This window comes from Sceloporus occidentalis, unplaced genomic scaffold (assembly GCF_023333645.1).
Source record: "Sceloporus occidentalis isolate IW3139 unplaced genomic scaffold, rSceOcc1.0.p SCAF_8, whole genome shotgun sequence".
In the NCBI taxonomy this organism is placed as follows: domain Eukaryota; kingdom Metazoa; phylum Chordata; class Lepidosauria; order Squamata; family Phrynosomatidae; genus Sceloporus; species Sceloporus occidentalis.
In genome coordinates, this window is record NW_028316988.1 from 42414230 (window position 1) to 42441065 (window position 26836).

A 26836-nucleotide genomic window follows, 5' to 3' on the forward strand; every position below is an offset into this window, starting at 1 on the left:
AGCTGGGCTTGTTTCCAGTTCTTTTCACAGTCTCTTCTCTCAGGCTGAGTGTTCTGCCATCTTCTTTCTAGGTTTTAAAGTTCTGCTGTTGAATGATAGCTCAGCAAATGCAAAGACAGCTGCCAACTCAGCTCTGCCCCTCGATGGCAATGCCAACCTGGGTTTTGTTATCAGACTGGTTGGATGGAGAGGTTGGAGTGAAAGATCAGGTTGCATACCTATATCTGTAGTTCTTTGAGTGGTCATCTGGCTTTGAGTAACAATGGATGAAAACTTGCAATGAGTTCTTAGTTTTAGGGGCTTTTTACTTATGGTAACAAAAGACTAACTGTGAGAAAGAAGTTGTAGCATAAGCTTTTGTAGCTTTAGATGCCTCTGAGGAAAGAAACCAAGTCAATGAAAGCTCATGCTACAGCCTCTTTTGCACAGTTAGTTTCAAAGGTGCTGCAAGATCCCTTTGCAGACTGATATTCAATCCAGACTAGCATGGCCATGTCTCTGAATCCTACCACCATTCTAAATAAGAAAGCAAATAGTTGAACAAATCAACATTAACATGGATACCCATGTTCTTCAGTTAGCATCAATGCATGCAGTGCAAGGTTGCAGTCGTGTGATCCCTGGAAAGCTGTGGGCCATTGGATGTAGTGTACAGTACAATCCTTCTAAAGGGTTTACAATCCTTCTAAAGGGAAGATACTTCATTGTGGTGGTAACAGGTAATGCAATATAGTTGGGGATTCTCTCTTTTGGGTGGGGAGATTTCCTTTAGTGGCTTCCACCTTGAGGGATTAGCCTTTTGGGGACCTTGAGCATTGCTCTGGGGCTTGCAACATCTTCTGTGAAATTGGGATTGCCTGGTCCTTCTTTTGCCTGGTCACGGAAGCCTTTGGGGTCTTGAAGACTTTAATCCTTGGATTGTGAGCACACTTCAGGTATCCGCTTCTTGCATTGCTGCTGGTGGGGATTCCCTGTGTGAGGCTGATGCTTCTGCAGGTTCAACAGTAGTAATGACAGATGGTCATAATAAAGGAGGATTCATTTCTCCTTCATTCTTGGTTGTTGTTTTTAAGCCCCAGCCAAACACAAAGCACATGTGAATGAATGGGAGCCATATATAATTTGGCGTGACATTATGAGGCACAACTGCTCCTGGCATGGGAGGATGCTAAAGGTCATCTGCCGTTGCGACAGCATTTTGGAATGGCGGAATTAAGTTCAAACTCTGGATATTTTTTAAGCCTCAACTCTCTCCGGGGATGCCTTTCATAACATCTTCAGGCAGGATAACGCTGCAGTAAATGAAATACACTGCGTTGGATTAAAGGGTTATTTCCCCTGTGTGTCAAGCTGACACAGAATGCTTAAACCTCAGGTTGTTTTCAACTTGTCTCTATCTGCTGATGGCGCTCTTCCTCACCGTCGATGCGGTTCTCTCCAGTCCTGGCTCAAGAAAGGCTGGGTTTGGCGTCGGAAAAGGAGGGGACGGTTTTATGCAGCGAGGAATCAAAATAATGTAGCTAAAATGGGTGGCTGGAAGGGGGAGGACGGAGTAGGCTTCCACGGTGGAGGGAAACCGATGCAGTCATGTGTGCAGAGATGGCTTTTTTTCGGATCTGTTTCTGCTGCTGTATAAACACAGGGTAGCTGTCCATCTGCTTCTTTGAATCGGGTTCATAAAATAGCCAGTTTCCTGAAACAGGTTGAGCCTCCCTTATCCGAAATGCTTGAGACCAGAAGCACTTTGGATTTTGGAGTTTATGGATTTTGGAATATTTGGTTATACATAATGAGATATCTTGGAGATGGGGACCCAGATCCAAACATGAAATCCATTTATGTTTCATATACAACTTACATATATACATTTTTCGTGGGGGGCCTTACATTAGGAGAGACATTCTTCTGTTTTTGCATAGAGTAGGGAAAGCCTTTTCTGTGGTGGTTATGCAATTGTTGTAAGTAACTGTGTTAGCAATGCATCATGATTTTTAAGGTTGCAGTCTTATGATCCCTGGAATGCTGTGGGCCATTAGATGTAGTACTCTTTCCCACATGGACATGGATGGAGTTGTCCCCTTGAATGCCTCCCCATAGTAATGGCGGTGGAAAGGCTGCCGGTGCAGTTTCTTTTCCATTGCTGAGGGCAAAAGGAGAGGATGAATCAAAGAAAGCTTCAGATCTACTGGACCCAAAGCCCCCAACTTCTCTGGACACATCCCTGGAATGGGGGAAAATATGCCTATATGTATCATATTCTCCTCCTGTTGGAACCAGTGGTTGTAGGAAGGGAAGGACAGCATGGCATGGCACAACTTTGGATCTGGTGGTCCCTTTGGCAAGAATTGCCTTCCCCTCCCTCTCCGTAGGATTCATCTGTACTTAGTTAATCAGGGGCACTTTATTGGCTCGATTGGAAGGTTTAAAATCAATTTAATTTAACCAGGTAAAGATTTCGGCCCACTCATAGTAGATAACGTTGGCCACCTCTTCTTCTTCTTCTGTGCCTGATTCTCTATGTGAGAGAAGTATGAATGCCTTTTTAAAAATGCAAGTACAAATGCATCATTTAAAAACGAGGAAAGCAGTGAGGAAGGGAGGTGATTCACAAAATCATATGCTAGTTTTATCATTGACTAGGACTCATTATTTGTGGCATGAGAAAGAGTGAGATTGTCCCTTCCCAGCCTGTGAATTCAAGAGTACCTTCTGAAATTTGGATGGCAGCTGGGTATAAACCCTCCATAGCTTCATGGGTTTCCTTGTCCCACTCCTAGAGGGAAGAATAGCTGTTTATTAGTCTGCCACATACTGTGACCCAAAGTTTGCGGGATTTCACTTGATACCCCAAGATACCATATATACACTTAGCTATATCTCTCTTCCATGGCTGAAGGGCTGTGTAAGAAATGTATCGAAATTACTTTTGGTTTCTGCATCCATATATCCACTGCATGCAACCAGCAAAGCTGCCGGCTTGTTGTCACATCAGCGGTTGGGCCAGGACCTGAGTGGATCAGGCCCCCAAGTTCGTTTCAGATGTTACGAAGAGCTGGGGGCATTGCATTGCATGTAACATCTCTATTTTCCCCCTCCACCGTCCAAATGTGTCTGTTTCAAAAGGTGGTTTCCCTGCTTTCATGCCGTCGTGTTTAGAAGAGAAAAGGAGAGGGAACCCTACTCAGAATGTCACTTGTAAATGTGCTCTGGAAGTCCACTTGCGCAGAGGAAATTTGAAAACAGCTCCGTGGCTAATTTAGTCCCAGTGACAGACAGGTTCTCGGACCTGAATTCTTATTTGTCTGCTGTCTGGGTCTGGATATGCTGGCATCAGCAGAGGAAAAATCTTTCCTGTCACTCATTCCCCGGAAGGTCAGCAATTTGTAGATATCTCAGAGCCTTCAATCTTCCATCAGGGCCAAAAGGTGGAAGCAGTGTGGAGATTTGTACACGCAGCCGGTACCTTTGCACCAAGCCAGAGCCGCTGGCCTAAGGTCTTTTGCTACCTGGGTTGGAAAATCTCTTCCATAAATCAACGTGGCACATAATCTATCTGTAATTTCTCCTGCACAGTCCCCACCGGAGCAGACAGTAGTTGTGCAAATGCTCTTGCGGTGAGACACTACAGACGATGCCAGCCACAGATGCTGGCAAAACATCAGGAGTAAACTCTTCTAGAGCATGGCCACAGAGCCCAAAAAACCCACCAAAAAAAAATTTCTTTTCCTCCAGCTGGACACAAAACAGCAGCAACAACAAAACACACTTAATTTATTGCTGCAAGTATAGGAAATCATGTCGTTGCTAATAATAACGCTTCTGTTTAAGGCAGCCAGCAATATGCCAGCATGCTCCTGTGTGGCACCTTATCTGCTGCTAGTGAGGCGTCTTGGGCTCTCTTCCCAGCTCTGCCATTTACTTTTCTGAGAGATCTTCGGCAAATCAAGCAGGCTGTCTTCGTTTTGGCATGCCTTTTGCGTGTGGCACGCCCGAGTTTGACGCTTCCAGCCTTGTGGAGAATTCCAAGGGCTCTTTGCAACAGAACCATGTTAAGTACATTTGCAGATCAATGCTGCCCTTGCCATTGTGAGCCATTATTTATGAGTCTCCGTTTTTGCATAATTCAACAGGTGTATCACAGGGTCTGGGATGGAGGACTCTTATTAACCAAGTGATCAGTGCCCTACAGCTAAAAACAAAGGGAACAAGGCCTTAGTTTGGTGAAGCAGTTATGTTAGCAAGATAGGCAGTATGACTGGTAGCACTGGATAATTGGAGACATCTCCAAATGTGGTGCCCTCCAGAAGTGTTGGACTACATCTCCCATCATCCCCAGCTCCATCCTCCTTGGAGGGCAGCAGGCTGAGAAGGGCTGTCGTAAGTTACCATACTTGATCAGGATCCTCATTTGTTTCATCTATTTCTATGCCACTTTCCAAGATTCTAGACTTCCCATGCCAATTTACAGGAACCCAAAGGAAATGTGTATCACTCAAACTGGTTTTTTTTAAAAAAAGCAAACCAAAAATTATTGTGTATTATTTTTCACCTGCTTTTCTTTACAAAATAATCCCCAAGTAGACTACAGAACTGCTAAAACGCGATAAAATTGTGCATTTGGTCTAGCAATCAAACAATAAAAGCAGCAGAGCGGCTGTAACACATTGAAACAGCAGAGCCCTGCAAATCGCCAATTGCCACTGATTTAAAGTAGAGCCAGCTATAGTGAAATGCCATGAAAACATAATGAAGCCCAGAAAACATAAGCCAAGCCAACAAAAACCGAGGAGCCGCAGTATATTAAAAACCCAAAGAAACCAGAGCTTTTCCTAAAGAGCAAGATTGATGGACCAGCTGCTTGCTTGCTTGTTTAAATATTTAGATCTTGCCATACATCAGAAGATCTCTTTATATCTTTCACAGACTTTAGAAACGAAATGTTCTTCTTTTGTGCTTCAGCTTGGAAAATCACCCAGTCAAGCAGGGCCATCTTTGCCTGCATCTGCACTGCAGCATTAATGCCCTTTGGCATGGCTTTAACTGCCATGGCTCCATCTCATGAAATCCTGGGATCTGTAGTTTGTTGTGGCACCAGTGCTCTGTGACAGAGAAGGCTAAATATCTCACAGAACTACATATCCTAAAATTCCATAGCATTGAGCCATGACAGTGAAAGCAGTGTCAAACTGCATTAATTCTGCAGTGCAGATGCAGCCGTAATCAAGGGCCTAGCTTTCTGTATGATGTTGGAGATACAATGGTGAGACGATGTTGTCCATTTGTTTGCCCCATTGGTTTGTTTATTGCACATACCTCCTTGATGTAACAGGACAAAAGTGATTAGAAAAAGGCTTGAGAAGCTCAGAATGCCATCCATGGGTCTCCCAGAAAATCTCCCATCTGAGAAAAATTTCAGGATAGATGAATTTAGTCCCCAAACTCCTCCTTTATGGATGCTTCTGTCGCATCCTCTCCAGATATCTCCAGTGCTCAAATATCTCCTGAACATTTGATGTCTGCATTTGACATCCAGCAATATTTGATAGCCGACATTTAACTGTATATATATATGATAGCTACTATATAATGGTATTTAAATGAATTTGATAGGCAGCATGCGCTGACAGCATTTGATAGACAACATGCAGGAATATTTAGTCTTTGACAGCTGACAGTTTATTTCATATTTGATACCTGCTAAAAATCAAAACAATGGGGAGATGCCAGCAAGCCCAAGCCACTCACGTTTCAAATGTCACAGTGAAAATAAAATTAAAATCACATTCAGAAACGCAAGATTTTGAAATTTTGGGTAATTTTGAATATTTCTAAATGTGGCCCTGTGCCTCTCCTATCATGGATGGGATTTTGACTGGGCATCCCTAAATGCAATGGCAAAAGAGGGATGGATTGGGAGAACACAGGTTTCAACCACAATACTGTTACGGCCAAGAGGATATTGGGCAGAGCTTTTAATGGTCCGTTCAAGAGATATATAACATGTTTTTCCTCAATAGAGGAAGAGGAGGGTCCTCATCTTTGCATCACCTTTGCATGGATGTGGCCCTTGTTTTCCTTTGAACTCTGCCAAGCATCCTTGTGTCTGGTATGTTTTTATTTTTGCCAATGATCTCCCCTCCTTCCCCGCTGTATCCATGATAGCTGCATTTCATTTGACAGCTGTGGTATTTGTATGTGGTGATAGAAGCAGTAGGAGGCATTTGTGTTGATAGCATTAATTTAATTTAACTTGATCTGTAAGCAGCAAAAGGGCAATTTTTGCACTAAGATGCTTGCCTTTTCTTCTCCTCCTCCTTTTTGTCTTACAGTCACCTTCAGTCTCCTGCATCGGTTACAGAAAACCCTTCCGTTCTGCTCTTCGTCGCTCTAAAAGCCGAGAACGTGAATTTTAGGAGGAGAGGGGCCTCGTGAAACCACCTGCGAAGGAAGGAGAAAATGAAGTAATTTTGAAAGGTAAGGCAAAGGAAAGCCCTGAAGGTTTTTTGGGAAGCAGACCACTTTGGGGCATTATAGCTCCTCCAAGCTTGTCCTTGCCCATCTGCATTGTAGACATTTGCTAGCTGGATGGTATCATTGCCACCATCACCATCATTGCTCCCTTTAAAAAACAAATCCAGTCATGTGCTTAGTATCAGAGAGCAGGAAAATTGTTGTTGTTGCTGCTGCTGTTGTTGTTAGGACTATAACTCTGACCGGCCATGCTACCTGGAGATGGTTCTGGCAGTTGTGATCCAAAAACATGGTTCTCTTAAGCCTCTGGAGCAGAGGCTGTGTATTGCAACTGTGACATCTTTGTAGACAAATGGCAGTACTGTTATTGGAGGGCCGGACTTGATTGAGAAGCAGCGTTGGGTGCAATATTACAGCATCGGAGCTCATTTGATTAATGAAATGATGACTACAGTGTCTAACATTTTCTAGATGTCTGGACAAGTGGTTTTTTTTAATTACAGAGGTCTCTTCTTTGGATCTTCAAAATAAAATCTGTTTCTGAAGTGGTGGCGTTTTTTGTGGCAGTTGCATCTGGCCAGTAAATTGCTCCGTATCCAAACGAATTATTCTTGCAAGAATTTGGGAGCTGATGATCCTGAGTATATCTACAGGGCACAGTTTAACCGTAACAGCTACATCCTAAGGAGTCGTGGGATTTGTAGTTTGTGGCACTTAGAATTACCTAATGTAGCTCAAGGGTTAGTTGGGTTAGCCCAAAAAACTGTAGCTCAAGGGTTGTACTAGAATTTTCTAGCATAGAATTGTAAGCATAGTCAGACCTCCATATTCATGGACTTTTTATCCACAGATTCAAGCATTGAAAATATTTCCAAAAAATATAAATTCCAATAAGCAAATCTTTATTTTTGCCATTTTATATGAAGGACACCAATTGATTATGCCATTGTATTTAATGGGATTCGTTTATCCATGGATTTGGGGGTCCTGGAACCAAACCCCAGCAGATACCAAGGGCCCACTATACATCAAATGCTAGAAGTCCCAGGATTCCTAAAGATGGAGCTGTGGAGATTAAAGTAGTATCAAATTGCCTACTCTTTCCACATTGTGCATGACTGTCTAGTAGTCAGCAAAGAGACCAGATGAGCTGAACTCTAAACATATGAGGGTATCTATTTACGCTTTACCATTGCTTTGGAAGACGTGCAGAATAAGACCTCTTGCAGGGAGAAAGCAGACTTTTCACATCAACAGCCCATAGAATGACCTCTTTCCAAGAGATCCAGAATTTCCCCATCTTCCACTCATTCTGAATGAGCTGCAAGCCACATCTCTTCCATTTGGCCTTATTTGGCTAGTTAGCTGCTTTATCAACATTTTGTAGTGATCTCTCCATCCCCCATCTTTGTTGTTTGGTTATTGAAACTGTCTTTTATTTGATCAGTTTGTTAGTGTGAACAACCCTGAGAGCTGGAGAGGTGGCTGATAAATGCTTTATACAGTTATAAAACCTTAAGAACCCATTTTCTAATCACTTTTGTCCTGCTATATCTTTGTTTTCTTGAATGGTACCTCTATTCCCAGTATGTCTCAGATGCTCCCAGACCTGTTTTTATGCCGATGCTGGGTTGATGCTCAACAGGTCATCTGAAGTTTTCAGCTTTTTAATTTATTAATTCCCATTTTAGTAGAGTTTGTTCATGCGAGGCTTCTGGCTGGGATGCAACCTAGATTTTTGCTTGTGAGTCTAATATGAGGAAATAATGGCGCTGCAAGGAGAGAGGCCTTCATTGTAGGAAATGTGATTAGTGGATTGATCTTCATCTGGCGCACCATCTGCAGCATGTATACCAATAGCAAAATATTATTTTTGGTGTCTTTTGGGGGCATTGTGTTCTAACTGATGGACTGAGCCTATTATGTTTCAGGCAGAAGGGTGGGAATAAACCTTTGTCTTCGTGATTTGTCAACTATTTTCCCACCAGATCAGCATAGTGTGCTGTGAGACTTCAAGTATGGAGACACAAAAACTCATTCAGAGGGAGGCTGGCCACTGGATCTCTACTTGCTTATTTGTTCTGGGATGATCTGTTTCAGTTCTGGGCAGATCACACAATCTCTCCCATTGTGTGATGGTCAGGAGATTTACCAGTCCTCAAATGTAGGACAGGTAATTCTTACTCACTTGCACACCCTGAAAGTGATCCTTTGGTCATTGTTTTTGTTGTTGTTGTGCATTGTGGGCCAATTGGAAATTTAAAACCTGGTCTTCCAGAGTCCAAGTCCAGCACTCAAACCATTGTACAGTCAGCCCTCAGTATAATCCAAAATCCAGAACAGTTGTGGTCCCAAGCATTTCAGATAAGAAAAGCTCACCCTTTACTTGGCTGCCATAAAAACATTTGTCTTTATGTTTCATATATACCTTATACCCTGAAAGCAATTACAGTAGGCCCTCTGTATCCAAGGATTCTTTATCCATGGATTCAACCACCCGCAACTTAAAACTATGTTTAAAATATAGAAATCCCCAAAAAGCAAACCTTGATTTTGCCATTTTATATACGGGACACACAACTTTACCAGGCCATTGTATTTAATAGGACTTGAACATCCACTGATTTTGGAATCCATGGTGGGTCCTGGAACCAAACCCCATCAGATACCAAGGGCCCACTGTCTCATGTTGTTGCCGGGAGAGTGAGATGTCCCTCCAGTTTTGGTTTGGGAAGAAGGTGATCTTCATCTGTGCTTTTGCAAAGTATGATTGCTAAGTCATCTTCATTAACAATCTGGTTTAGGTTGCTTGGCTGCGATTTATTCCACAGTTTGGAAATGTTACCTCTTTCGGACTACAGTTTGCAGAATTGAACTGTTGTTCAAAAAAGTCCTTTCCCTCAAGTTCTGCCGGATATGTCTGCTGCTTTTTTAAAAAAAATACAGACTGCTTGAGTGGCATATATACAATTAAAATAGAGATCCTTTTATGGGTGCTTAAAATATAAGAGGCGACTCAAGAGGTGAAAATTAAATTGGTATCCCCTGAGTAAACAGAGTAAACAGTGGCCCAATTGCTGTTCTTTAATGGTTCTCCCATTGTGTGGCATGTCTCCCTTACTCTAGTGAGAACAGACTTGATTCTGTTTACTTTCCACACTTCAAAATCCCCCCGCAAGAAAGGTTGCAAGCCTGTATTCACTCATTCAGAAGTATACCCCATTGAATTCAGTCTCCATATTTCTCCATTTCTAGTACCCCCAAATAAAACAGCTTCAGAATTTACCACTCTTGAGTAAAAGCACTCAAGTGCTCATCTGAAGTGCCTTTGCAAAGCAGCAACATGTCTCTTTCCCCGTCCTGAAAGCAGGGTCTTCTTGTGGAATGGGGCCGTTTCCTTGGTGAAACCTTGGATGCTTTTCCCCAATGCCGCCGCTTTAGTGCTGGCACAACTGCATAAGAAAATGGAAGGAACTTGAGAAAAATCCTTTGACAAACCAAGTGCTGGATATCCAGCCTTCCTTTGCTCCTCCCTTGCTCTGGTGCAGACTGAAAGTGGATTAATTTTGCCCTTTCCCTTCAGTGATGACGCTACTAATGTACTGCAGCCATAGCATCAATGAACTGCAAGACTATGATAATGTTGATAGATGGCGGTTGTTCAGGGACCTGGCAGAGAAGCTGACATTTTGGACACCTCGCACTCCGTCCTTCTTCATCTGACAGTTGCATGCCTCTCCTTCTGGATAACACATTCTCTTGTTTGTCGTGGCTCCTTCAGTCCCTTATGGACAAAGTGTGCACCCCTGTTTCTTGGAAATCCACTCTTAACTCTGTGCCATCACTTTCCTTTGGGAACTGAGCCTAGTGCATGAGGATAGAAGCACGGAGGCGATAGATGCTTCTGCAGAGTATTAGGATAAATATGCATATCATGTCAGAAGTTACAAATTTCGGTGGTGAAACACGTTGTGGCATTGTGAGTTTGGACATCCTGGTTTTCTTCTTCTGAGTGGGCCTTTCATCATGATTTCCCTAAAATAACAGTAATGGGTTTCTGGGGACTTGAGGAGATAACAATAATGGTTTCTAGTTCCTCTTGATAATCCACCTGCATTGAGTGGGGATCATTGCTTGATAAGCAAGTGGGCTGTTAGTAAGAAGGGATTGTTCTTCTCTTTGTTCTTGTTTGTTCCTATCTTCAAGTCAGCTCCAACTTATGATGACCCTATCATTCATAGGCAAAGTGTACAGATACATCATGAAACACTAAAGTCGGAATTGCCCATGCCATAGTGTTCACAATTTCTGTGTTTGGTTGTAAAAGATGGGCAGTGAAGAAAGCTGATAGGAAGAAAATCAACTGAGATGTGCTACTGGAGGACATTCTGTGGAGTCTGTGGACCGCTAAAAAGACAAATAAATACGTCTCTGAGTAAATCAACCGTGAACTCTATTAGAAGCTAAGGTGACTAAACTGAGACTGTTACACTTTGGACATATCACGACAACACACGATTCATTGGAAAACATGATAATGTTTGGTAAAATGGAATGAAGTAAGGAACAAAGAAGACCAAAGTGCGGGTGGATTGACTCAAGGAAGCCAGAGCCCTGTTTGCAGGACTGAACAGGGCTGCTGATGACCGGTGGTCTTGGTGGTCTCTCATTCATAGGGTCACCATAGGTTGAAGCCTCCTGGACAGCAGATAACAATAAATCATTCATAAGGTTCTCTTGGCAAGATGATATCAGAAGAAATTTGCTATTGCATTCCTGTAAGGCAGACGTGACCAAGCTGACTTTGCCAAGATCACCCAGTGGGTTTCCATGGTCTTCTGAAGTCCTAGTCCAACAGTCAAACTGGAACATCATGGTGGCCCACAGTGAGTGGGACGGGGAAGGAAATTTGCAGTCTGAATTGCAACTAAGAAATTGGAGGTCTGAGTCATGCGTGTAGAAACAAATGGGTGTGAACTGTATGGGACTGTTTTCCTATGGATTATAGTCGTTCTTATATACGTTCTTTCCTATGGATTATAGCTCTTACCATCAGGAAGTTCTTCCTGATGTTTAGTTGGAATCTCTTTCCCCGCAGTTTGCATCCATTGCTCCATGTCCTAGTCTCTGGAGTGGCAGAAAACAAGTGTGCTCCATCCTCAGTATGGTCTCCCTTCTAATATTTAAACATGGAAGTACCCTTCTTGTTTTGAAAAATGGTGTTTTAAAATAATAAATGTCCACCCAAAAGGTGAAAAGGTGCTGCACCTAGAGATTTCCAGAAGCAAATCACCCTTTTCTTATTGAAAGTACATTGGGGTCAGGGGAGAGCAAATGGAGGGCCACAAAATCAGCCGTGGGGACTGGCTGTGGCCCCAGGACCACCCTTTGGTTGCCCCTGGCTTCTGTCAGAAGCTCGGAGATTTCTCTCAGCTCTCAATTTGGGTTTTTTAAACAGCCAAATGGGTATGAGAGAGAAACACTGCCTTTGGAAATGAAATGATGCTTTCGCCAGCCTGTTGAAAATGTAGCCATTAAGCAGCTTGTGCATTAAGCCTGGGCCTTTATTCATGGAATGTAATGTGATTCATTTGCCCTTTTGCTCCTCTGCTGAGAAGCCAGCCAGCCTCGTATGCATGGCTGAACATGGGCTGCGGAGAGATCTCCCTTCCCCCAGAGAAAGAAAGGAGGGTTTCCTCTATCAAGAGCTGCTCAGCCAGACAGGCGAGAGATCCACCTGCCCTGTCTCTGGAACTATGTGGGTTAAGGGAAGCGCAACTGGCGGGGAGCTTGCTGTGCAGGACAAAAAGTCATGTAACGCTTTGCTTTCCCTCTGCCCATTACTTCAGTGTGATGGGGAAGATGTATGGCACAGATAGTATACAGGCTCCTCTATCCAAAATTATGAAATCCAAAATACTCAAAAAACCAATCCCTTTTTTGTGGATGGCTGAGATAGTGATACCTTTGCTTTGCAGGTAGGCTACCTACTTGACCGAGAATTGTCTCTGTGCTAGTGAATCCCATATAACACACACACACACACACACACACACACTGTATATATAAATCCCATATATATATATATATATATATATATATATATATATATATATATACTGGGACTTGCAGTAACATACACGAGAGCAATTGAGAGAATCCCAGTTTTCGGTAAAAAGCTGAACATTGGCTTTTCCAATATAATAGGGGCAAAGTGCAGTTCTGCTATTTGTCAGAGCTTGGAAATAACCACAGTTACGACTGGAAAGGTTTTGTATATGCCTGGTGCAACTGTTCTCCCATTCTGACATAAATAGATATACCTCCTTAAGGCTTCTTTCATGTTCTGCTTTCACAATTTAGACGTCTGTTGTTTTATAATTGAATGCATTGGTCTCATGTTGCCTTCCAGTTATGGCAAGCGAGTAGATAACATCTATTTGTCAGATCCCCCCCCCCCCCAGTTTATCTGCACATGTATCTATTTAAAAGGAAAAGGCATTAAAAGAATGAGGAGGGGAGGGGAATGGTGAGATAAAATTATATTTCCTCTGCTTTCCCACTAGCAGTAATAATCATAATGCTTAGTATTTTTAGATCATTGATCAAAGCAGTTCATGGCCAGCCACAAATGTTTACAGCTGTAGTTAGTAGTCGGTTGCATCTTTCCTTCCAGCAAAACCAGATTTGGCCAACAGCATTTACTGTTGGCTCTCCTCCTACCTTTGGAAAGATAGAGATCAAGGGATGAGGTCCATCCAGATTTTATCCTAGAAAGGAGCAAAAGATAGATTGGGATCAAATAGCAGATTCCCATGTTGTTGTTTTTTGGGTAGGGCTGCTGGTTATTTAAAGATAGATTGTATGTGTCTTGAAGTCAACTCTGATTATAGTAACCCTATCACAGGGTTTTTATGATTGCTGGTGTGGCATTGTGGTTTGAGCATTGGACTATGACTCTGGAGATCAGAGTTCAATTCCCAGCTTGGCCATGATAGTCACACTCTCAGCCGCAAGGGAAGGCCATAGCAAACCTCCTCTGAACAAACCTTGCCAAGAAAAAAACATGATAGGGTCCTCATAAGCCAGAAACGACTTGAAAGCACACAACAACAGCAACAACACAGGTCTTTTGTCTGGATTTATTTAGAGGAGGATTGCCTTTGCCTCCCTCTGAGGCCGAGAGAATAGGAATTGTGCTTGGTCCCTCCTTGGGTGAGTGGGGCTTCAAACCCTGGCTCCCAGGGTCCTAGTTCTAGTCTGTACTGCAGAAATAATACCATTTGACACTGCTTTAACTGTCATTACTCCATCCTATGGAATCCTGGGATTTGTAGTTTGTTGTGGCATTGGAGCACTTGGTCAAGAAGAGAAGGCAAAATATCTCAAGGAGAGAAGATGAAATATTGGGGGGGAATTCAAATGCCAGAATTCCATAGCATTGAATTATGGTAGTTAAAGCAGTGTTGAACTGCATTATTTCTGCAATGCAGATTAGACTCTAGTCCAACCTGGTTCTGATGGGTGGATCTCAGGGTTTTAATTTTATTTTGGTGTCGTTTTGTTTTAAGTAGATCTTGCAAGGCTGGTAAGTCTGCCCATCCCTGCCTTACAATACTCCAAGGCTAGTGTTGTTATCCCTGTATTGTAAATTGAGCTAGAGTTAAGACTGGAAGAGATTCTTTATTCCAGAATTGGAGATGATCCTGTGGACTTAGGAAACCTTTAGTTCACATGGTGTTAAAGTATAGATGGGGGAGGACACACAGTCACAGACATGTTGATAATGATCTGATTTCTAGACTCTTTTTTCTATGCACTGCAGACCTTCTGTTGTGTTAGCAATCATTTGCTTTGCTTAGCTTTGGCACGCTTGTGTTTTCTGCATCTTGGGAAGACCAGACTCATTTTTTTCCAGCATTCCTGTCAAATCCTACCCTCCACAAGCCTCTTCATAACCCTACGCTTGCCATATCGAGGTGGCTGCCCAAGGACCACCAAGGGGCCACCAAAACCAACAGACATAGGCTTCCATAGTTGCTGGCTTTTCCTCTGAAAAAGAAAGGGTGTGTAAAGACATAGTAAAGGCCAACAACAGCGGTATAGGGATGAAAAGACTGCAGTGTTGAGTGTGTGAGGAGCAAATATAAACGCAACAGGGGCGGAGGAATGGCTCTGTAGAAACTTCCACAGGAGAGCCTGCAGCCTGTTCTTTGTTGATACATATATATATTGATTAATTTCATGCTTAGCGTGGCTTTTCTTTATTCAGGCTGAAGCCAGAGAGTTTCAATAGATGCAAAACCTGTAAGAAGAACAGAATAGTCCTTGTTGCGCCCTGACTGCCCTCCCTTTGCTTCATACCATTTTGCTTCTTCAGAGTTTCTTATGGGCTTGGCATCATGGAATTAAAAAGTTGGAAGGGACCGCGAAGGCCATCTAAACTAATCCCCTGTTGTTGTTTTGTGGGAGGGGGCTATGGCACAACTAAGGTCTCTTGGAGGGCTACTGTAGTCCCATAGCCTTCCATAGTTGCCCACCTATCCACCCCCATCTTACATGGAGGGCACTTCAGCATGTGCAAAGCGATCCCTTTGTGTACACAAAGGACTGTGAAGCCGTGCCAGCTTACACCTCCCATTTGTTCCATAGGAGTGTGAACCACATATGTATCACCTCTGATGACGACCCATGTGCACAGGTTGAACTCTTAGTTCTACCCATGGGTTGCCTTGCTGGGGAGGATTCTGCAACATGTGGCGCAACCCTTTCAGTAGTTTCTAGGGTTGTGTGGATGCATGTTTATCTCTGTGTGCCTGTGTGTGTTTGCTGTGCAATAAAGAAAGGCTGAGAAAGCTTTGAAGAACAAACATCTCTTGGGAATCTCTCCTGCACCAAACATCCCCCCCCCCCCCCGTTTTCAGCGCTAGTGCAGGCAGCCACGGCCTCCGATTGTCTCTTGGCACAAACTGACAGGCGTCAACAAGCAGAAGAGCTCCACACACAATGCGGTGTTTGCAGCAGCGGGTCTCATTGTGTGCTGTGTTTTTCTCTCCTTGCCTAAGAGGAAGAGTGAAGTTCATTCCCCATGTTTGCCTCCATTATGCTAAACTTCTCCAGCCCGTCCCACCCCTCCTGCGTTAATTTTCATAAGCGGCGCATTTGCAGAAAGACGCTTTCTTTCTCCAATTTTTTTTCCTGCCGACCACGCCTCTATTTTCGGCAAAGAGAGCCGGGGGGAGGCTCTTCTCCTCCTACCGAAGGATGCAAGGGGTTGTAATTTACAAGGCAGCATGCAAATGCCAAATTATTAGGCAGAGCTGCTGCTGGTTTAGAAGGCAGCTAATGCGACCAGCGTGCCAAGTGGCAGGAGAGTGTTTTCTACAGATGGAATAGCTGGAAATGTTGGAGGGGATCCAAGGGTTTAATCAAATTCAACCAGTTTTCTCAACTGCAGAATTCTCTCGGGGATGAGAGTTGAAATAGTGGACTGTTCCATTGCTTTTAGAACTGACGGGGGGAGGTTTCGGCAGAGGAGATGAAAATAAAACTGGTTCCCTTTGTGCTCGCCATATACCTGAATATTCCCATGCTGTTTACCCTGTATTACAGGTGTGCCCAGGTGCATGCATGGTCGATGAATCGGATGCATAAGCAAGTAGAGATACTGGGTGCGTAGAAAAGACCACACGGTGTTTTTCTTTTCATTAAAGGAGTCATAATGGAAAAGGGGGAAGGGCTGGTTCTCAAACTAGCAGTGCAAGAAGCAAGACTACAGTAGAAGCTTTGATTTTGCTCTGGATTGATTTCATTAAAATCCATGATGACCAAAGGAGGGAGGGAAGCCCAGTGCCTGCTAATTGGCTTGAAAATGTCATCGGCCAGACAAGCTGCAGCTCGGAATCAGTACATTGCTGCTTATACGACGCAGAGGAGATTTTAAAAATTAGCACATAATTAAATGACACGAAGTGACTTTGTTGCAGGACGTATTTCCAAAAACAGACCCCATTGTCTCACAAAACTATAATTACAGCCTTCATAAAAGACATGTTGAAGCCAGGATCTAGTGATGCATACTGGAGGATCCCACTGCTTTCGCCAGATTCGGTAACCTCCAGTCCCTCCTGAAGATGCCTGGACACCCTCAGCGCCTGCTTTGGGGGTCTGCAGGCCTCTTTGGAGCAGGTTTTTGGTGCCCCAGAGGGATGCTGAGAAAAGGGGAAAGGAAGAAGACTCTTGATTCTGCTGGAATTGGGTACCAAAGTGCACCTTTACATCTTGGCCTGCATGTAGAGTGGATATTTATTTACAGCCACAGACCAATAAAAGGAGATACCATTTAGGTCTATATGTGAATGATGGATTTGAAGCGGTTTACATGACCCTGGTTCACACTTGAACCGAATCGCTTCAGCGATTCAGAGGGGCAGACCATACGCTAGACCCATTTAACCCATGTCTTTTTGACGCCAATTTTTTTCTGTGCCTTTTTGATCAGTCAATTCCGTGCAAGTGTGAACCAGATGCGGATCGAAATCAATTTAAATTTGCCCTTTGGCCAGCTGGAGCGGATCCATTTTGAATCGAATCATTCATCAGTGTGAACCACAAGTGGGTTATTTAATTTGATTTTGCTGCAAGAAAATGCGATTGGGCCAAATGTGGTGTGAACCACGCTCCGCTGCTGAACCGATCCATCGATTCATATCACAAAGCGATTTATTTGTAAGTAAGAATGGCTCCGAAGAAGGGAGCAAGGAAGGCCATTTGCCCGCAGTAAAGAAAACCCCTTCTGTGTTTTTAGATCTTAAGAGCTTGGCCAGATTGCTGGTACTGCTCTTGGGGGCTGATGATACGCCACAAACCATTCTCTTCTTTCTTTTGAATGGAAAGCTACCTTTTCTTTGTTTGCTTGTCTGATGTTTCCCTTTGAGTTCTGCAACGGCTTCCTACTTTTGCACTGAAACGCCAAATTTCTCCATCCTAGTGGAATGAATGGGAGGTGGGCGGGCGGAGGGGCAAAAACGCGAAAGAAAAATCTTCCTTCGATCTGTCAGCCGAGTTCCTGTCAATAGTGCAATTAAAATAGTCGCAAGAAGAGGATGGGTCCAGGTCGGTAATTGGGGCCTGCAACGTGGGATGCGCAGCGATCTCCCAGATGGCAGAATGGGAGACTCGGCGCTGCTTCGGCTGCCAACTGTGGATTGCCAGCAAGCGGCATGCACCGGCTCCAAAGAGAGGTAGATGCTGACAGCTCCGTGTTCACAGTAGGGATGTAAATCTTTGCTGGTTTTGTTCTTTCATGGTAGAACAAATAGCTTCAAAAGTTTTTTCCCCTACTGGGCAGGGAGAACAAGTGTTCTTGCGCATCCCCCCCCCCCCCCCATTACATTAAAAAAAACCCTTTGTCCTGCAAAACATCTTGGAGGGGTTATTTTTGCAAAAGATAAAAAATACAACCTTGCAATTTGCACAAACCACCTGAAAGCAGTGTATGTTGCACAAGAGAAACTTTTTCAAACCCCATTTTTCTTCCTTGCAAGGAAATTCTAAAATATAAATGTTAAAACTCTTGTGACAGATTACCATTCCCCCCCCCCCCCCATGTCTCAATGGGTTTCGACACCTTTTCTTGTTGAGGATGAGGAAATGCAAGAGTGTGCTTTTACATCTTTGTTTTCAGTGAGTTTGCCTCAGACTGCACCAGGTCTCAAATGCTGTCTATCTATCTGATCGATCGATTGATCAGTCACATCACTTGGAGAGTCCTGGTGGGCGGAAAAGTTATAAGTAACAGTGCATAGGAAATTCAGATCTTAAACAATTTCCCATTGTGCCTGAAATCAATCTAAAGTACCATACCCAGGTTGCATAGAGTCCAAGCTCTATAAAAGGCCATATTCTCCTTTAGGCATCTGTCAAGTCTTTGGTTTCTCACCCGGGGAAGGAGTTCAGATAGACGGACTGACAGCTAAGTTCACTTTGGTAATAATTCCTTAAATGTTCTTACTACCTTTTGGACTTTTTAGGTTGAAGAAGAAGGTAAGAATATTCAGCTACAGGACATGAGCCAAAACAACTGGGAATTAACAAGGCTTTCCCTTTTTTCCCTCACTGGTTGTAAACTAAGGGTAGTAATATAGTTGTGAAGAGAGATCAAAATTTACTTCTATCTGTATCTACACACACCTATACACACACATGCACACTTACATTTCTGTTTTGCCAGTGGTGGCGAAAGCCGATTGTGGAGTGATTTGCGGCTATTGGGCGGAAAACACTAAAATCAATTGGCTAATAGTGTCTGCACAATTAGGGATGTAATGCCATACATGCTCTTTATGATGAGCAAATGCCATTCAAAATGGCATCCCATCAAATGGAAATCAATGGGATTTACTCTGTAAATAACACATGCCTTCAGGGCTGTTGTGCTCATCCAGTGTTCAACTTTTTCTGGATTTGCCTCAAGGCGCAATCCAAACAGTGATTTGGGATGAGGATCTCTTACAGGGACTTAAGATAAGGACGTAAATGCTCCTCGGTCTTTATTGTATTTATTTCTTTGCGGATATTTTATACCACTTAGATCCAAAATATCAAGTCTCCAAGACATTTATTAGGTCTTTGGCTCCCTGACCCATCAAAGTATTGTATGAAATTTGAGATTCTTAGATGTGACCCCTGGGAATTCTTTCCAAGATACATGATGTTGGTATATCACATAGCTGCAAAATATCCTATACCTGGAATAGGGAAAGTGTGGCCCTTGTGGCTGGTTTTGTGGGTCCTGACCCTCACGCAGATCTCTTTTTAGAGAAAAAAGAAGCAAAATAGGCAACAACAACAAGAAAAAAAATGTTATTTTTCTTGAAAAGCCTACGTCGGGAAGTTCGGAAGAAAGGGGTGATTTTGTGGCAAGGCTGGAATGGGGCAATGAAATCTGATTTCACTGTCAAAGCATTTTTTTTCCTTTGCAAATATTCTGTCTTGTTTGGATACTGCTGATGTTTTGTGGGTTTTTTTCCTGCTAAGCCTCAGTTCTTCAAAAGTAGAATGGGGCTACAGAGGCAGCTTAAAACAACAACAACAACAACAAATATTTATTTATATCCCGCTTCTTCAACAGTCAAAGTCGCTTACACTAAAAATATCCACACAATACAGTAATACGATAATGTTTCATTAAAATACAATTAAATTATAGGGCAGGGTGGTCAGTCTTTGCCCCATTTCTCGTGGGGTAAACCATCATGGGATGGTGATAGTCATCCCACAAGCCAACATTATGTTTATTGGAAGGGAGGCAAGCTATAGATAGGCCATCCAGATCAGTGTGCACCTAAATAGACAGGAGCCCTTTGCATTAGCTTCCTTTTTTCTTCTTTGCAAGGCTTTGGACACCCCTAACATCATATCCTCCGAAATCCTGGGCCTCATATATATTTGGATTGTGCTTCTCCCTTCCCCAAATCCCCAGTTGGCATCATCTGCGTGGCTCCTTGGTCCATCCTTCACCCGTTTTTTACCCCACCAGGACTCTTTAAAAATGCGCTTCCCCTCACTTAAGACATTTTAATTAGAATACCATGGTTGAAGGAAATGATTTCCCAAAGTGAAGGCATATGTTCATCCAAGCACTCCAGGGAGCCACGCAATTATGCATACATAATTCTTCCCTTTGAATATCTTTCTTTTTCTGGGCCTAATTTTTTTCTCTCTCCCTTCCGTTCATCTCTTCCCGGTGTCCTTCCGAGATAAACAGAGAGGTCTTTTGCGTTCCGGGTCCCTTGCACATCCCACACACAAAGGATCTGACCACTCTATCTGTAGTCGCCAGCTTCCCCTCGGGAGGTAAAAGGACAAGAGCAGGCGGGCAACGTGATCGGCTCACTTTGTCCTTCAAGTTCTAGACGGATGACGACGTTTTGGCCATTTTTAAGTAGCTGTTTTTGCTAGAAAGATAGCCTTTAGCCGGAACAGGTTTTCCTCCACCGTTGGGGTTGGAGATAAATGCTCTTGAGTAAACACAAATCAGGGGCACGCATGTGGCTTCTGGTTTCCTCATAGAGGAAGCCAAGGATGCTGGTAGTGGTGAGGTCCATCAGAAGATTAAGAGTTCTCATTAAGTGTGGTATCCTTCTGGACTACCTGGCCAGGTTGGGCTTAGGAAACTCAAGGACAGGGTGGCTTCAGTGGTCTCCAGATGGATGGCTTTAGTGGTCTCCGGCAGGGTGGCTTCAGAGGTCTCCAGAAGGGTGGCTTTGGTGGCCTCAGGCAGGGTGGCTTCAGAGGTCTCCAGAAGGGTGGCTTCAGAGGTCTCCAGAAGGATGGCTTCAGTGGTCCACAGAAGGGCGGCTTCAGAGGTCTCCAGAAGGGTGGCTTTAGTGGTCTCCGGCAGGGTGGCTTCAGAGGTCTCCAGAAGGGTGGCTTCAGAGGTCTCCAGAAGGGTGGCTTCAGAGGTCTACAGAAGGGTGGCTTTGGTGGTCTCCGGCAGGGTGGCTTCAGAGGTCTCCAGAAGGGTGGCTTCAGAGGTCTACAGAAGGGTGGTTTCAGAGGTCTACAGAAGGGTGGCTTTGGTGGTCTCCGGCAGGGTGGCTTCAGTGGTCTACAGAAGGGTGGCTTCAGAGGTCTCCAGAAGGGTGGCTTCAGAGGTCTCCAGAAGGGTGGCTTCAGTGGTCTACAGAAGGGCGGCTTCAGAGGTCTCCAGAAGGGTGGCTTTGGTGGTCTCGATGGTGGCACTGCTGATGTCTGTTCCATCTCATGTCCTTTGATTTACAGCAGGGTTGGGAATGGCATTGTCCTCTAGAACATGGGGACAACTGTGGGAGTTTAGGGGATCACGTTAGCCTCCCAGGGCCACACAAACACATTGTAAAAAGAAATCTCTTCCCCCCCCCCCCCCCCCCCCAGATATCCTGAAACACCTTCTGTGGACATTTCCACAATGTTGTCAGTTTTCACAATGTTTTCAGGGCCTCCAGGCCATATATTTTCCCCAGGAGATGTCCTTTTTTAGCAGTAAGAGAAGATCTCAAAATCTTCTCATTTCTGTTCAACCCCCCTCCCTTTTTTTTAGGAGGTGATCTTCTCACTTGCTGTTCACTCCCTTGGTCTCATTAGATTGCTTGAGATTGCTTTTAATTGTTTTAAATTGTTCTAAACCATTCTAAATTGGTTTCAATGGTAGAAATGCTTGCCCTCAAATCTTTGGCTATAGGAACGGGCATAAGGTATTCCTCAAAATGCCTCCCTTGGGGATAGAGAACATTTGGGGGGCATGTCAATTGGTTTCGCTCTTAGATTTAGTACGAACTTTAAAGACATGGTTCTGAACCTATTCTGAACCTTTCACGTTGGAAACGGCTTTTCAGGAGAGCAAATGCTGCAGCAGCTGGATTTGAATGTCTAAATTTCAATCAGATCTATCTTCCTTAATTTCCGATCTCAGGCCATTACAAGCCTTGAGGTTCAGAACGAGACGTGGGCCAACAGCAGAACGTAAATGATAAAATACAGAGTGTTTCGTTCCAAGATGGTTAGCCCCCACCGAAGAATCTTGGAGCTGAATGTCTATGACTGCAGGCCACTTCCAGCTTCACAGTTTGTTCTTTCTGCCGTGACAGAGAGCCACTTTACATGTAATTTACTTGTCTTTGCGGTTCAGTTGCAATTATATTTTGTCTGTGTCACGTTGAACTCCTGTTGCAGCTCATAGGTCAGGTAAAAAGCTATCCCTGAGATGGTGATAAGGCAGGCAAGGCATCAGTACGTTCTTCCCCATCTGATGCCCTTTATAGGTATTGGTGTACAAAATGGCTCTCCTTCTCAGCCAGCAAAGCCCAAGAGACAGTGGTTCCCATAACCTTTTACCTCTTTGACACAGGCACTGGCTTTCTTTTTTAAACAAGGCTTTAATATATCTTATTCTCAGGCACCATAGCCGGCACAGTTGGGAACCAAAGTGCTAGTAAATGACCACTCTTTATTGTTGGACAGTAGCCTAAGAAATACAAGTTTTATATCTATGTATAACAGTAGCGGCCTACCACTGTTGTGGTGGTTTTTTAGTTTTGGGGTGTATATGTGTTTGTTTTGTTACAGATTTTGTAAGGCGCCTCTGTCATTGAACAGCCATGCTGAAGATGGAAAGTGGTTTTTGCAAACCCTTGCAAACCCTTGTCTTCCATTTCTTCATCTGAACCTTTGCATTGTAGGATCTACAGTTTTAAATTCACTTCCATTTTTCTGATGGCTTTCTTGATTTATGGTATAGCGCCAAGTAATCAGGCAGTATTTTCCAGCATCTTCCTACAGTTCTGGCGCTCAGCCATTGAACTTTGTAAACTTACACTTAACTAGAGATATCACTTCTTGTTTATTTCCTTCAAAAGTGCCCTCCTTATTGGATGAGATTATGGGAGTTTTTGCACAGTTTTATTTAAATTTTGGGCAAAAACTACTTAGGTGCTAAAAAAAATTGCACTGAAAACCACATCTTTTGCACAAAAGACATCATTTGTGAAAACTATGCAAAATTGTTATTTGCACAAACAAATGAGTCTTCCACATAAAATGGGAGAGATCTGACAGGAGATAGCCTTTTCCTCTATGGTTTATCTCAGTGTGTTGAGATACCATTTCTCCAGAAGGCCAAAAGAAAACCCTCAATAGTCTTTGCTTCCTGGCTATTGACGGGATGCAAGTCTCCCTGCGCCACAGAATTGTGAAGCCGTGAAATCCTCAAGCCCTCAAAAGGGACGCTTTGTCCCACTATTGAAGGACTGACAATTCCCTTCTCCACAACCCACTCCAGGTGCCAGAAAGGAGTTTGGGCTTTGCAATTATTACACCATTTGATCTCATCCCCGAACCCCCGCAGAATCCATGTGCCCTTGCACCTCGCTCTCTTCCTTGCAGACTAGCAAAGCTGCAACTGCTTCTGTGTGGTCCAAAAGAAAAGATTCTGCTCTACTTCCATCTAAAAGAACTCATTGTATGGCGGCATAAAAAGAAAGTAATGAAAGCCGCACATTCTTAAAACACCTTTTTAAAGAGAAGAGCTAATACAGAACAGACAAGTAAAAGGTGAACACGACTCTCAGCCGCTCTACAGTATCGTTTGTGAGGCTGCGGACTTGGATGGAAATCTACTATCCCACCTCTCAGGCTTTGTAAGTTGCTGCCCCTCCGTCCTCATCGGTCCAGCTGACAGCAATGAACACCTGCGTTAATGGGAACAAGTTATGTTTTCTCTTCCTCTGGCATCAATGCAACTTGGGGAAACGTATCGACTGGGTTTATGGTTGTGCTGAATGAAAACCATTGTGAGCCTGCGTTTTTCACTAGTGCACCTGCTGCTTGCATTTTTGCATCCTTAAATATGATTTACATTTAACTTTCCAGTTGCCACTTGCATTTGTCATTGCATCTTGTGTTATACAGTTATACAATCCAAGAGAGAAATGGTGGTAAGGGGGACATAATTGGGAGTCCAGTGTTACATTGCTGGAAGTGTGTCCGGTTTCTGAGGTATGCCCAATTGGAGCAAAAGATCTGTTGCTGCTTTGCATGTTATAAATCTATCTCATTAATTCTTGCTAAATGTGCCAATGGAAGGGTTATAGCTCATGACATGTGATAGAACACATACTTCACATGCAGAAGATCTCGGCTTCTTAGATTGGAATGAGACATTTCTTCAGGACGATAAGAGGGATGGAGAACAAACCACTAGGAAAGGTTAAAGTAGTTGGGTATGTTTACGGAGATATGACTGTGCTCTTTAGATACTTCTCAGGAGAGAGTACAGCTTTGTTTTTTATTCCCAAAGGATAGGACCAGGTTTGATGGTTTGAAGTTACAGGAAAGTACATTTTGATTGAACTTTAGATGGAACTTGTTGATGCTAAGAGTGATTTGGCAAAGGAACCAGTGACCTAGAAATGTGGCGGGCTCTCTTTCTCTGGATGTCTTCAGAAAGAAGCTGGACAGCTCCCTGCTATGGATGCTCTAGATCAGTGGTTCTCAACCTTTGGCTCTCCTAATGTTTTGGACTTCAACTCCCAGAAGTCCCAGCCAGCTTGCCCAAATGATCAGGGATTCTGGGAGCTGAAGTCTAAAATGCCTGGAGAGCATTTAAAATCCCATGGTTGAGAACCACTGCTCTAGAGTGAGTTCCTGCATTGACTTGAGCCCCTTCCAACTCCATGTTTTTATAATTCTGGGGTTTGAAGAGCTTTCTCCAGTAAGAGCACATTATCATGATCTAAATGCACCGGCTGAACCCAGGTTCATTCCCTAGTGCCAACATGGAGACCCTGAAATGGCCAAGTTGCTTGACCAGGGAGATGGAATCCCTGTAGACCGGAATAGTGCACACATTTGGGAGAGGTAATTCCCATTTGTCCAACTAGGTTTCTTTTACAAGGGATATCATTATGCTCTTCCATAAGCAAGTCAGATGATGTGACTGTTGTCCATTACCAATCTGACACTCATCAACAACATCTAGTTTGGAGTGGATAGTCCCTTGGTCATCCTGGCTGAAGGTGTCTGCAAATTCTTATCCAAAATATAACTTTTCCAAGTTGTGGCCTTTTTGGAGCATGAAAGACACACACACACACACACGCCGCCAGTTCATCTGGAGTCTATTTTGTTCTCTTTAAGGCCAGCTTCTTCTGTATCACTTCAGTCTGCATCCTCTTCCACTGCCATAACCCACCTTCTTGCAATTTATAGAAGCTTCAACCTGGTTTGGTTTATTTCAAATGGATTCACAAACTTTCAGGAAGGCCCATTTCCTCACATTCAACTTCTGTGTCCTAACTAGCTTTCATTGTCTTGGCACTATTTTTAAAACAACAACAACCTAGTAGCCATTTTGTTTTGAAAGGATCATTTATGTTTTTAAGAATGGATGCCCACTGTTGTGGATACAGGCATCATTTATTCATATTTATAATTGAATCTTGCTTGTTAAAAGTTTATTAGAAGTTGATTTCCTTGTAGATTAAGGTCTGCACTTCGTGGTGCAGCACTCGTCTTTTCATCTAATCAAGCTTAAGAAGAAGCTGTTGATGTCGAAATCTAAATAGCTTGGAAAGTTTTTGAAAACTGAAACAGGTTAAAAATCTAATTTACTTTTCACCACTGATGCTAATAAATTACTTTTTCCACTTCGCTGCGTTTGGAAAATGAATATTGGACTGGTTCTTCTCCTTTTGATGCTTGTCAGCTTCTATACAGAACCACTTTGATGCACTAGGCTGTAATTTGGGGTTTGGAAAGTGAAAGCGTTACGGAGAAAGCAAGCGGGGACAGAGGCAGGTTTTAGCAGTACTTATTTTGGCTTTCAAAAAAGAAGATTTGAAGCTGATGAGCAGCTCAAATCACAACTGGAGCGGAGAAAAACTGGATGTGGGTGGTAGCTGCAGTCAAGAGCTGTCGCTGAAGGTTGGTTGTTGTGTGCCTCCAAGTCATTTCTGACTTATGGCGACCCTCAGGCAAGTCTCATACCTGGGATATCAAACATTGATAGGAGCAGGGACTGCAGCCAGGAAATCAGAAGAAGGTTATGAATGGGGAGGGCGGCTATGAACGAACTAGAAAAGATCCTAAAATGCAAAGATATATAGCTCAGCACCAAAGTTAGAATCGTACAAGCCATTGTTTTCCCTATTGCCATGTATGGATGCAAGAGCTGGACAGTTAAGAAACAAGATTGGAAGAAAATGCATTCATCTGCGATGTGTTGCTGGAGAAGAGTGCTGAGGATGCCATGGACAAAGAACAGATTGAGCCAGAAATCTCCCTGGAAGCCAAGATGACAAAACTGAGGCTGTTGTTCTTTGGCCACATCATGAGAAGGAAAGGCACATTGGAAAAAACAGTAATGCTGGGAAAGGTGGAAGTAGAAAGAGAAGAAGGTCTCATGCTAGATGGATGGACTCTTATTAAGGGGTAAAGAGATGAATTTGCAAGAACTAAGCAGAGCAGCGTAGGACGGGGCTCTTGGAGATGTCTCATCCACAGGGCTGCCATGGGTCGAGATCAACTGGAGGGCAGTCAACAACAACAAACAACAAGGGCAAGTCTATAGCACGTTTTCTAGGGCTGAGAGTGTGTAAGTTGCCCAAGATCAGCCTGTGGGTTTCCATGGTTGAGCGGCAAATCAAACCCTGGTCTCCAGAGTCATAGTCCAATACTCAAACTGCTACACCATGCTGTCTTTGCCCCTTTTCTTCTATGCAGCTCCCTTCCCACCCATCCCACCTGCTTCCCTGCCTCACCTTCCCTCACCACTTTGTTTGGCAGAAAAAGCAAACCCTTGTGATGGGGATGATGGTAGCAGAGAGGT

At 43.6% G+C, this 26836-nt stretch overlaps 1 protein-coding gene across 1 annotated transcript in view; it reads left to right on the plus strand.

Annotated features, from left to right (window-relative positions):
- The window catches only part of LOC149308761 (neurite extension and migration factor-like), a 179081-nt gene that overhangs the window by 126640 nt on the left and 25605 nt on the right, over positions 1-26836 (plus strand). The window contains exon 3 of the mRNA XM_089536417.1: positions 6330-6474. The gene's annotated coding sequence lies outside the window, so the exon portion shown is untranslated. The remainder of the gene's footprint in view (positions 1-6329; positions 6475-26836) is intronic.